A 9,127-nucleotide genomic window follows, 5' to 3' on the forward strand; every position below is an offset into this window, starting at 1 on the left:
GACAGTTCCAGCGCCCACTCGACAATCCTGCCCGTTGCTTCTAGATTTTGCAGTATCCTCTTCAGCGGAAAGCGAGTGACGACTGTGATCTCATGTGCTTGGAAGTAATGGCGCAGCTTTCTCGAGGCCATGAGGAGGCCAAAAAGCAACTTCTGCACACCAGAGTACCTTGATCTAGCCCCCTGCAGAAGAGAACTGACAAAGTAAACTGGGCGCTGCACCATTCTCCTTGGCATCTTATCATGTTTCTGCGTAAACCCATGTTTGTCGGGACCAGAGCTTGTCGGCGAAGCCCCCTGCTTGTCGCTGGATGGATCTGCCGTGGTTGCTGGCTCATCATCCGCCTCCCTCTCCGCCACTAACGCAGCACTAACCACTTGATTGGTTGCCGCTATATACAGCAGCAACTTCTCTTGCGGCTTAGGTGCGACAAGCGTTGGAGTGGAGGACAGGTATCTCTTCAAGTCCTGCAGCGCAGCCTTCGCTTCCGGAGTCCATTTCATTGGACCTGCCTTTTTCAAAATTTTGAAAAATGGCAGGGCGCGCTCAGCAGATCTAAAGATAAACTTGCTGAGAGCAGCCACGCAACCGGCAAGCCTTCATACATCCTTGACGCGCTTTGGTGCTTCGATCTGCTCAATGGCTTTGATCTTGTCGGGATTGGCTTCAATTTCCTGCTCAGACACGAAGAACCCGAGAAGCTTGCCGGAAGGGACTCCAAACACGCACTTCTCGGGGTTAAGCTTGAGGTTGATCTTGCGCAGATTTGCAAATGTCTCGTCTAAATCTTGAATCAAGGTCGCTTTGTTCTTGCTCTTGACCACTATGTCATCCATGTAAGCTTCCACATTTCTGTGCATTTGCGGCTCAAAAGCATGGTGGACTACCCTTGCGAATGTTGAACCAGCATTCTTCAAACCGAAAGGCATCCGTACGAAGCAGTACGTGCCACACGGGGTGATAAATGCGGTTTTCTCTTCATCTTCTTCTGCCATGAAGATCTGATGGTATCCTGAGTATGCATCAAGAAATGAAAGCAAATCACATCCGGCTGTGGAGTCAACAATCTGGTCATTACGCGGCAAGGGAAATGGGTCTTTGGGACAATCTTTATTAACATCAGTGAAGTCAATACAAAGTCTCCATTTCCCGTTAGCCTTGCGCACAACAACAGGATTGGCCAACCACGTGGGATGGAGTACTCCTCTGACAAGGCCTGCTGCTTCCAACTTCTTGATTTCTTCTGTGATGAATTCTTGGCGCTCTACTGCCTGCTTCCTGACTCTCTGCTTGACGGGCCGCGCATGAGGACAGACGGCAAGGTGGTGCTCAATTACTTTCCTGGGAACACCGGGGATATCATACGGTTGCCACGCAAACACGTCGACATTCACCCGCAGGAAAGCAACGAGCGCGCTTTCCTATTTGGGGTCAAGAGTGGCGCTGATGGTGAAGGTACCACCAGCGCCATCCTCCTTGGCGGACACCTTCTTGGTCTCAGGTGGAGCTGCCACTGCCTTCTTACGCTTGCCTTCTTACGCTTGCCGGTGGAGCTCGATGGTGCGTCCTCGACGGTAGTGCAGCACTCCGAAGAGGTGCGCTTGCCGGAGTGGGCATCAGAGCTCTTGCCGGACTTGGTCTTCTTCTTCCCCCCGGGAGATTTAGCGGCAAGTATCTTGCGTTCTGCTGCAGCTGCTGCTTCCCGGTAGATCTTGTCGGCATAGATAAGAGCATCCTTCTTGTCGCCAGGGACAGAGATGACACTTATTGGGCCTGGCATTTTCAGTATGTTGTACGCATAGTGAGAGGCTACCATGAACTTGGCGAGCGCCGGTCGGCCAAGGATTCCATTGTAAGGTAATGGAAAGTCGGCAACATCAAACGTGACCCTCTCAGTCCTGAAGTTCAGCTTGCTGCCAAATGTTACCGGCAACGTGATCTTTCCCTTTGGCTTGCTCCTTCCCGGGTTGATTCCTTGAAATGTGTCGGTCTCTTCGAGCTCGCTGTCAGGGATTTGGAGTTTCTGGAGCACCGCGGAGGAGATCAGGTTCAAGCCGGCCCCTTCGTCAACTAGCATCTTAGTGACCTTGAGGTTGTGGATTGTTGGTGAAACCAACATCGGCAAGCACCCGACCGCAGTTATGCGATCCGGGTGGTCCTCAATATCAAAGATGATAGGCGTGCCGGACCATTTCAGAGGCTTGCGTGACTCGACGGGTGGTTCTGCTGCATTAACTTCCCGCACCCACTGCTTGAGCTGGCGGTGCGAGGCATGCAGAGAAGCACCACCGTCAACGCACAGGACCTCTGTGGCTTTCTGGAACTCCTGCTCAGCAGTCTCCTCATCATCCATATCTTCATCGTCGTCGTCATCTTCATCCTTGTCGCGGCTGCGAGGAGGTCTGTCTCCTTGCCGCTGCTTGGCCTTGCCGCGGCGTCCTCCTCGGCCGGGACGTTTCTTGCCGGATCCACCAGCTCCTTCCTGGGCCTTCTCCTTGTCGCGCCGCTCGTATTCAGCTTTCTGTTGCTCAACAAGCTGTTCGACTTTCTTACAGTTCTCGAGATCATGGCCCTTGGTGCGGTGGATCTTGCAATATTGCTTGTTGGGGCCGTCCTGCTTGTCGGCGACCGCTGCCTCCGCGACAACCTCCTTACGGGAGTCACCAGCTTTGGCTTCCTTGGCGCCGCCACCATTGCCGGACTGCTCAACAACTAGCACTTCTTTGCCTTTCCTCCTTCTGTTGTTCTGCCGCCGGTTTTTCCTTGTCGGGGCAGCATCTTCACTGTCAGATCCTCCCGCTCCTATATTTTCTCCGGGGAGTCTCCTCCCTTCCTCAGCACGCGCACACTTGTCGGCCAGTGCATATAACTCACTGACGTCCCTGATCTTGCACATCGCCATTTCCTCCCGCATCCTGCGGTTCCACACGTTCTGATGGAACGCGCTGATCACCGCGGCAGGGTGGACGTCTGGGATGTTGTGCTGCACACTACTGAATCTCTGAATGTACTTGCGCAGGGGCTCTCCTTCTTTCTGGGCGAGCAGATGAAGATCACTCTCCTGGCCATGAGGCTTGTGTCCGCCTGTAAAGGCGCCGACAAACTGATGGCACAGATTAGCCCAAGAGGATATGGAGTTGTCCGGCAAGTGCATGAGCCAGAATTGACATTGGGCTTGAGCACCAGCGGGAAGTAGTTGGCAAGGATCTTGTCATCTCGTCCCCCGGCAGCTTGCACCGCAATGGTGTAGATGCTGAGGAACTCTAACGGATGCGTCTTGCCGTCGTACTTCTCTGGTACGTCTGGCTTGAAGTTCTTTGTGCTGGGCCACTGGACTTGCCGCAGCTCACCAGTGAATGCAGGACAACCTACCGCGTACGGCAGATCGCCTGGTTCCCCTGGCGCATGCATGTCAACAGAGGGCCCAGCGCGCTTGTCGGATTGACGTCGCGCTTCTCTTCGGCGCTCGATGCGGGTTCGAGCGTCTTCTTGTTGTCGATCATGAAGAACTTGGCGCTGATCGCGACGAGCTCGTGGATCCGACGATGAAGTGGAGTCGCTGTCGAGGTGGATCCGGCGAGTCGGCGATCTTGGCCTTCGGGGCGGTGATTGCATGGTAGTTGCACCTCCGCCCGTTTCGTCGCCACCGGCTCGCGTCCGGCGGCCCTGCCGCGGCGGTGACGCGCTCGGCCGCCGTGGAGTGTCGCCGTTGGCGTAGCCGATGAGACTCTGAATGGTGGCTCTCCATTCGTCGATCTTGTCCGACGTCGGAGGGTAATCTAGGAGAAGTTGGGCTCGTGCCAAAGCTTCTGCTGGAGTGGTGGGTAGTAGTGGCGGACGGCGCGAGGAGCGGGACGGGCTCAAACTTCTAACTATGTTAGAAGGAGCAGTACCCCGTCCAGGCGACCGTGCCCCGCTCGTGCCAGCACGCTGGCATGCATGCTGGTCTTGAGCGCCCCGAGATCCACCAGCTTGGTCTTGGCCTATCATGCGAATGGCACTGCTAGTGCCATGACGCTGTTAATCTTGCGCCTCCTGAGAGTGGCGTGGAACATGTACAGTCGCCGAGGTTTGTGCAGCCTTGTTCTTGGACCTGGCGGCATCATGAGCTTCCTCGTCGACGTCCTTTCTTCCGCCGGCGTCCATCCCACCACTCGTTTGCTCCAACGGTGGCGGAAGTGACGTGGACGGAGCGGCTGCCGCCGAAGTCTTCTTCTTCGGTGGCATGTTGATGAAGGGAATAAAGATCTAGCTCATGTGAACGCCGGATCAGGTTCACACAATCTCGACACCCGCTACCTGGCGCGCCAAAGATGTCGGGGAAACTGATCCATGAACACCTATGGGGCCGGCGGACCGGGCCCCTTTCGGTTCGGCGGGGGGGGGGGGGCGGAGGTCGCACGAAGAGCAGATCGAGGCGAGGCACACGAGCAGTTTACCCAGCTTCGGAGCTCTCCGGAGAGATAACACTCCTACTGCTGCTTGTCTGGTTGTATTATCTGGTGTTCTTTCTCTCGAGCGAGAGAGTGTGATGTTTTCTAGGCTACGAATGAATCGAAGCAAACTGTCTGAACCCCCTCTATGTTGCGCATGGGCCTCCTTTTATACGCTAAAGGGGTCACCGACAGGTGGCAACGCAGAGGAGGGTAAAAACGTAAAAAGCGAGGTAGTTGATACAATTACTTGTACAGTGCACCCTACCTAACCCTGACGGCAGGGGACAAGGGCATTAAATGCCCGTCTGAGTCACCCGAACAGTGCAGAAAAGGACCGTTAGGGGCGCCACCGTTCGCCACGATGGCGATCTTGTCAGCTTCGCATGCCACTATGCACCGCTGGCTGCACAGCCTCCCGCCACGCGCGCTTGGAGAGGCCCCCAGAGCGACACGTTGGTGGATGCGCTGGAGCATGGGCACAGAGTGGCCGCCTGTCATGGCAAGCGCCTTGCCGCTGTTGTTATCTTGTCTGGTCCAGAAGCTCGTCGCTCACCGGCCCTCGGGGTACCTTGTTTAGTCTTCCCGGCAAGATCCTCTTGCCGGGGCCTTGTTGGCTTGCCGAAGCGCGTGGTGCGTCGCGGCAAGTTCCTTGGAGCGCCTTGGTTGGCCTTCCCGGCAAGCTCTTCTTGCTGGGGCCTTGTCTCCTTAGCTTAAATACTTTGTTCTTGGATGGCTCAAAGGGAACCTTGGGGGATCTTGGCGTTCGCCCGGCAAGCCTTTGCCGCGGGGTGCTGCAACTGCCCATGCACAAGTTCGGGGTACTAGGGTACCCCTATTCTAGTACACCGACAATCATTGCCTTAGATATCATCATAACTATGCGCTTTTCTATCAATTGCTCGGCAGTAATTTGTTCACCCACCGTATTATTTGCTATCTTGAGAGAAGCCACTAGTGAAACCTATGGCCCCTGGGTCTCTTTTCCATATTGTTAAATCTTGTTTACATCTTGCTAGTTTCTGATCTACTATTTTGCAATCTTTTATTTTTTGATCTATAAACCAAAAATACCAAAAATATTTACTTTACCGTTTATCTATCTCTATCAGATCTCACTTTTGCAAGTGACTGTGACGGGATTGACAACCCCTTTATCGCGTTGGGTGCAAGTTGTTGATTGTTTGTGCAGGTATTCGGTGACTTGTGCGTTGTCCCCTACTGGATTGATACCTTGGTTCAGGGAAATACTTATGCTACTTTGCTACATCACCCTTTCCTCTTCAAGAGAAAACCAACGCAAGCTCGAGAGGTAGCTAGAAGGATTTCTGGCACCATTGCCGGGGAGATCTATGCCAAGTCAAGCAATACCAAGTACCCATCATAAACACTTCTCCCTTGCATTACATTGTTCGCCATTAGCCTCTCATTTTCCTCTCCCCCACTTCCTTTTCGAAAATCTTTACCTTTTCTTCACCCCTCTTCCTTTCGTCTGATTTTGCTTGCTCCTTGTGTGCTCGTTTGTTAGATTGGTTTGTTGCTATCATGTCCGAAATTGGGGAGGTTATCATTTAAAAAGATAGTAGTAACGACGGGGGGGGGACTTTGATGCTTTTGATAATATGAATCCTCATGAAAAACCTATTATTTTACACACTAAGAAGTTCCGCATTAGTAGTGGTAATATTATTGGAAAAGGGGTTATTCAAGATTTCTTTGCTTGTGCTGGTTCTTTACCCACTATGGGTGGGTCTATTCTACATAAAACTACTAGTCTTGCGGATGCTATATCTTTTCTCGTAGTTGAACTTGAAAGACAATTTATTCACATGCATCCTTGCGTACAAAGGATTTTTCTAGAGTTTTCTAATATCGAGCATTCATCTGTTTAGCGCGCGGCTACCATCTTTCTAGCACATGAGTTTATATTTATAATAAAAGAGGCCAATGAAATTTTTGCGCATTATAGGTTGGACGCCGGTCGTCCTCCCATAGAAGCAATTTTCTTTAAGCAAGAAGACATAATGCGTTTACGATCCTTAGATCATGTTGCTTATAATGAAAATCTAAGAAAGAGGGTCCCTACGGATGTACTAGTTGATAAGATTTCCGAACTTCATGATAATTTTGCTATTCAGAACAATAGGTTGGGTTTCTCTCTTGAACAAAGGCTCATGACTTTTTGCCAAAGCAACGCTTATAATGATGAGTTGGTTGTACAATATGAAGGGCCAAAGGAGGAAACAATTCCTCCCGAGCTTGATCTTGGGAATTTCTGTCCCATTAAATTTAGCCCTTTTGATTAATTTCGCTTGCCACACAGGAAACTTGCTGCTGAACGTAGGGAGTATGAGATGAGTTTTCAAGATTTTCCCTATCATTATTATGGCAATACCTAGATCTATTCGCATTTTTATGCCTAGCTAAGGGCGCTAAACGATATTGCTTGTTGGGAGGCAACCCAATTTTATTTTTGTTGTTTGCTTTTTGCTCCTGTTTAGTAATAAATAATTCATCTAGCCTCTGGTTAGATGTGGTTTTATGTTTTAATTAGTGTTTGTGCCAAGTTAAACCTTTAGGATATCTCATAGTGATAGTTGTGCTGATCCTGCTGAAAATCAGAAACTTTTGCGCTTAGTAAATTAGTTTTCAAAATTCACAGAAACGTGACTTTCATCTGATTAATTTTTCTATGGATTGGTACACAAATTTCTCAGGCTTTCCTAAATTGGTAGGATTTTTAGAGTTACAGAAGTATTCGAGAGTTACAGATTACTACAGACTGTTCTGTTTTTGATAGATTCTGTTTTTCGCGTGTTGTTTGCTTATTTTGATGAATCTATGGGTATTATTGGGGGGGGGGGTATGAACCATGGAGAAGTTGGAAACAGTAGATATTGCACCAATATAAATAAAGAATGAGTTTGCAACAATACCTTAAGGTGGTGATTTATTTTCTTATACTAACGGAACTCGTGAGATTTTCTGTCAAGTTTTGTATTGTGAAGTTTTCAAGTTTTGGGTAAGGATTTGATGGACTATGGAATAAGGAGTGGCAAGAGCCTAAGATTGGGGATGCACAAGGCACCCCAAGGCAAAATCCAAGGACAACCAAAAGCCTAAGCTTGGGGATGCCCCGGAAGGCATACCCTCTTTCGTCTTCGTCTATCGGTAACTTTACTTGAGGCTATATTTTTATTGACCACATGATATCTGTTTTGCTTGGAGCGTCTTGTATGATTTGAGTCTTTGCTTTTTAGTTTACCACAATCATCCTTTCTGTACTCACCTTTTTGGAGAGACACGCACGAATCGTTATTTATTAGAATACTCTATGTGCTCCACTTATATCTTTTGAACTAAGCAATATTGCTCTAGTGCTTCACTCATATCTTTTTATAGCACCACGGTGGCTTTATTTTATAGAACTTGTTGATCTCTAGTGCTTCACTTATATTATTTTGAAAGTCTTTCAGAACAGCATGGTAATTTTCATTGGTTATAAAACTAGTCCTAATATGATGGGCATCCAAGATGGATATAATAAAAACTTTCATATAAAGTGCATTGAATACTATGAGAAGTTTGATTCTTTATGATTGTTCTGAGATATGAAGATGGTGATATTAGAGTCATGCTAGTAGAGTAGTTGTGAATTTGAGAGATACTTGTGTTAAAGTTTGTAATTCCCATAGCATGCACGTATGGTGAACCGTTACGTGATGAAGTTAGAGCATGATTTATTTATTGATTGTCTTCCTTATGAGTGGTGGTCCGGGACGAGCGATGGTCTTTTCCTACCAATCTATCCCCCTAGGAGCATGCGCGTAGTACTTCGTTTCGATAACTAATAGATTTTTGCACTAAGTATGTGAGTTCTTTATGAATAATGTTGAGTCCATGGATTATACGCACTCTCACCCTTCCACCATTGCTAGCCTCTCTTGTGTCGCGCAATTTTTGTCGATACCACACACCCACCATATACCTTCCTCAAAACAGCCACCATACCTACCTATTATGGCATTTCCATAGCCATTCCAAGATATATTGCCATGCAACTTTCCACCATTCCATTTATTATGACACGCTCCATCATTGTCATCATGCTTTGCATGATCATGTAGTTGACATCGTATTTGTGGCAAAGCCACTGTTCATAATTTTTTCATACATGTCAATCTCGATTCATTGCACATCCTGGTACACCGCCGGATGCATTCACATAGAGTCGTATTTTGTTCTAAGTATTGAGTTGTAATTCTTGAGTTGTAAGTAAATAAAAGTGTGATGATCTTCATTATTAGAGCATTGTCCCATGTGAGGAAAGGATGATGGATACCATGTTTCCCCCACAAGTCGGGATGCGACTCCGGACGAAAAAAAGTAAAGAAAATAAAAGGAGGCCATAAAAAAGAGAGAAGGCCCAAGCAAAAAAAATGAGAGAAAAAGAGATAAGGGGCAATGGTACTATCCTTTTTCCACACTTGTGCTTCAAAGTGGCACCATGATCTTCATGATAGAGAGTCTCCTATTTTGTCACTTTCATATACTAGTGGGAATTTTCATTATAAAACTTGGCTTGTATATTCCAATGATGGGCTTCCTCAAAATGCCCTAGGTACTCGTGAGCAAGCGAGTTGGATGCACACCCACTTAGTTTCTTTTTGAGCTTTCATACACTTATAGCTCTA

The sequence above is a fragment of the Triticum aestivum genome, chromosome 2B, assembly GCF_018294505.1.
Source record: "Triticum aestivum cultivar Chinese Spring chromosome 2B, IWGSC CS RefSeq v2.1, whole genome shotgun sequence".
Classification (NCBI taxonomy): Eukaryota; Viridiplantae; Streptophyta; class Magnoliopsida; order Poales; family Poaceae; genus Triticum; species Triticum aestivum.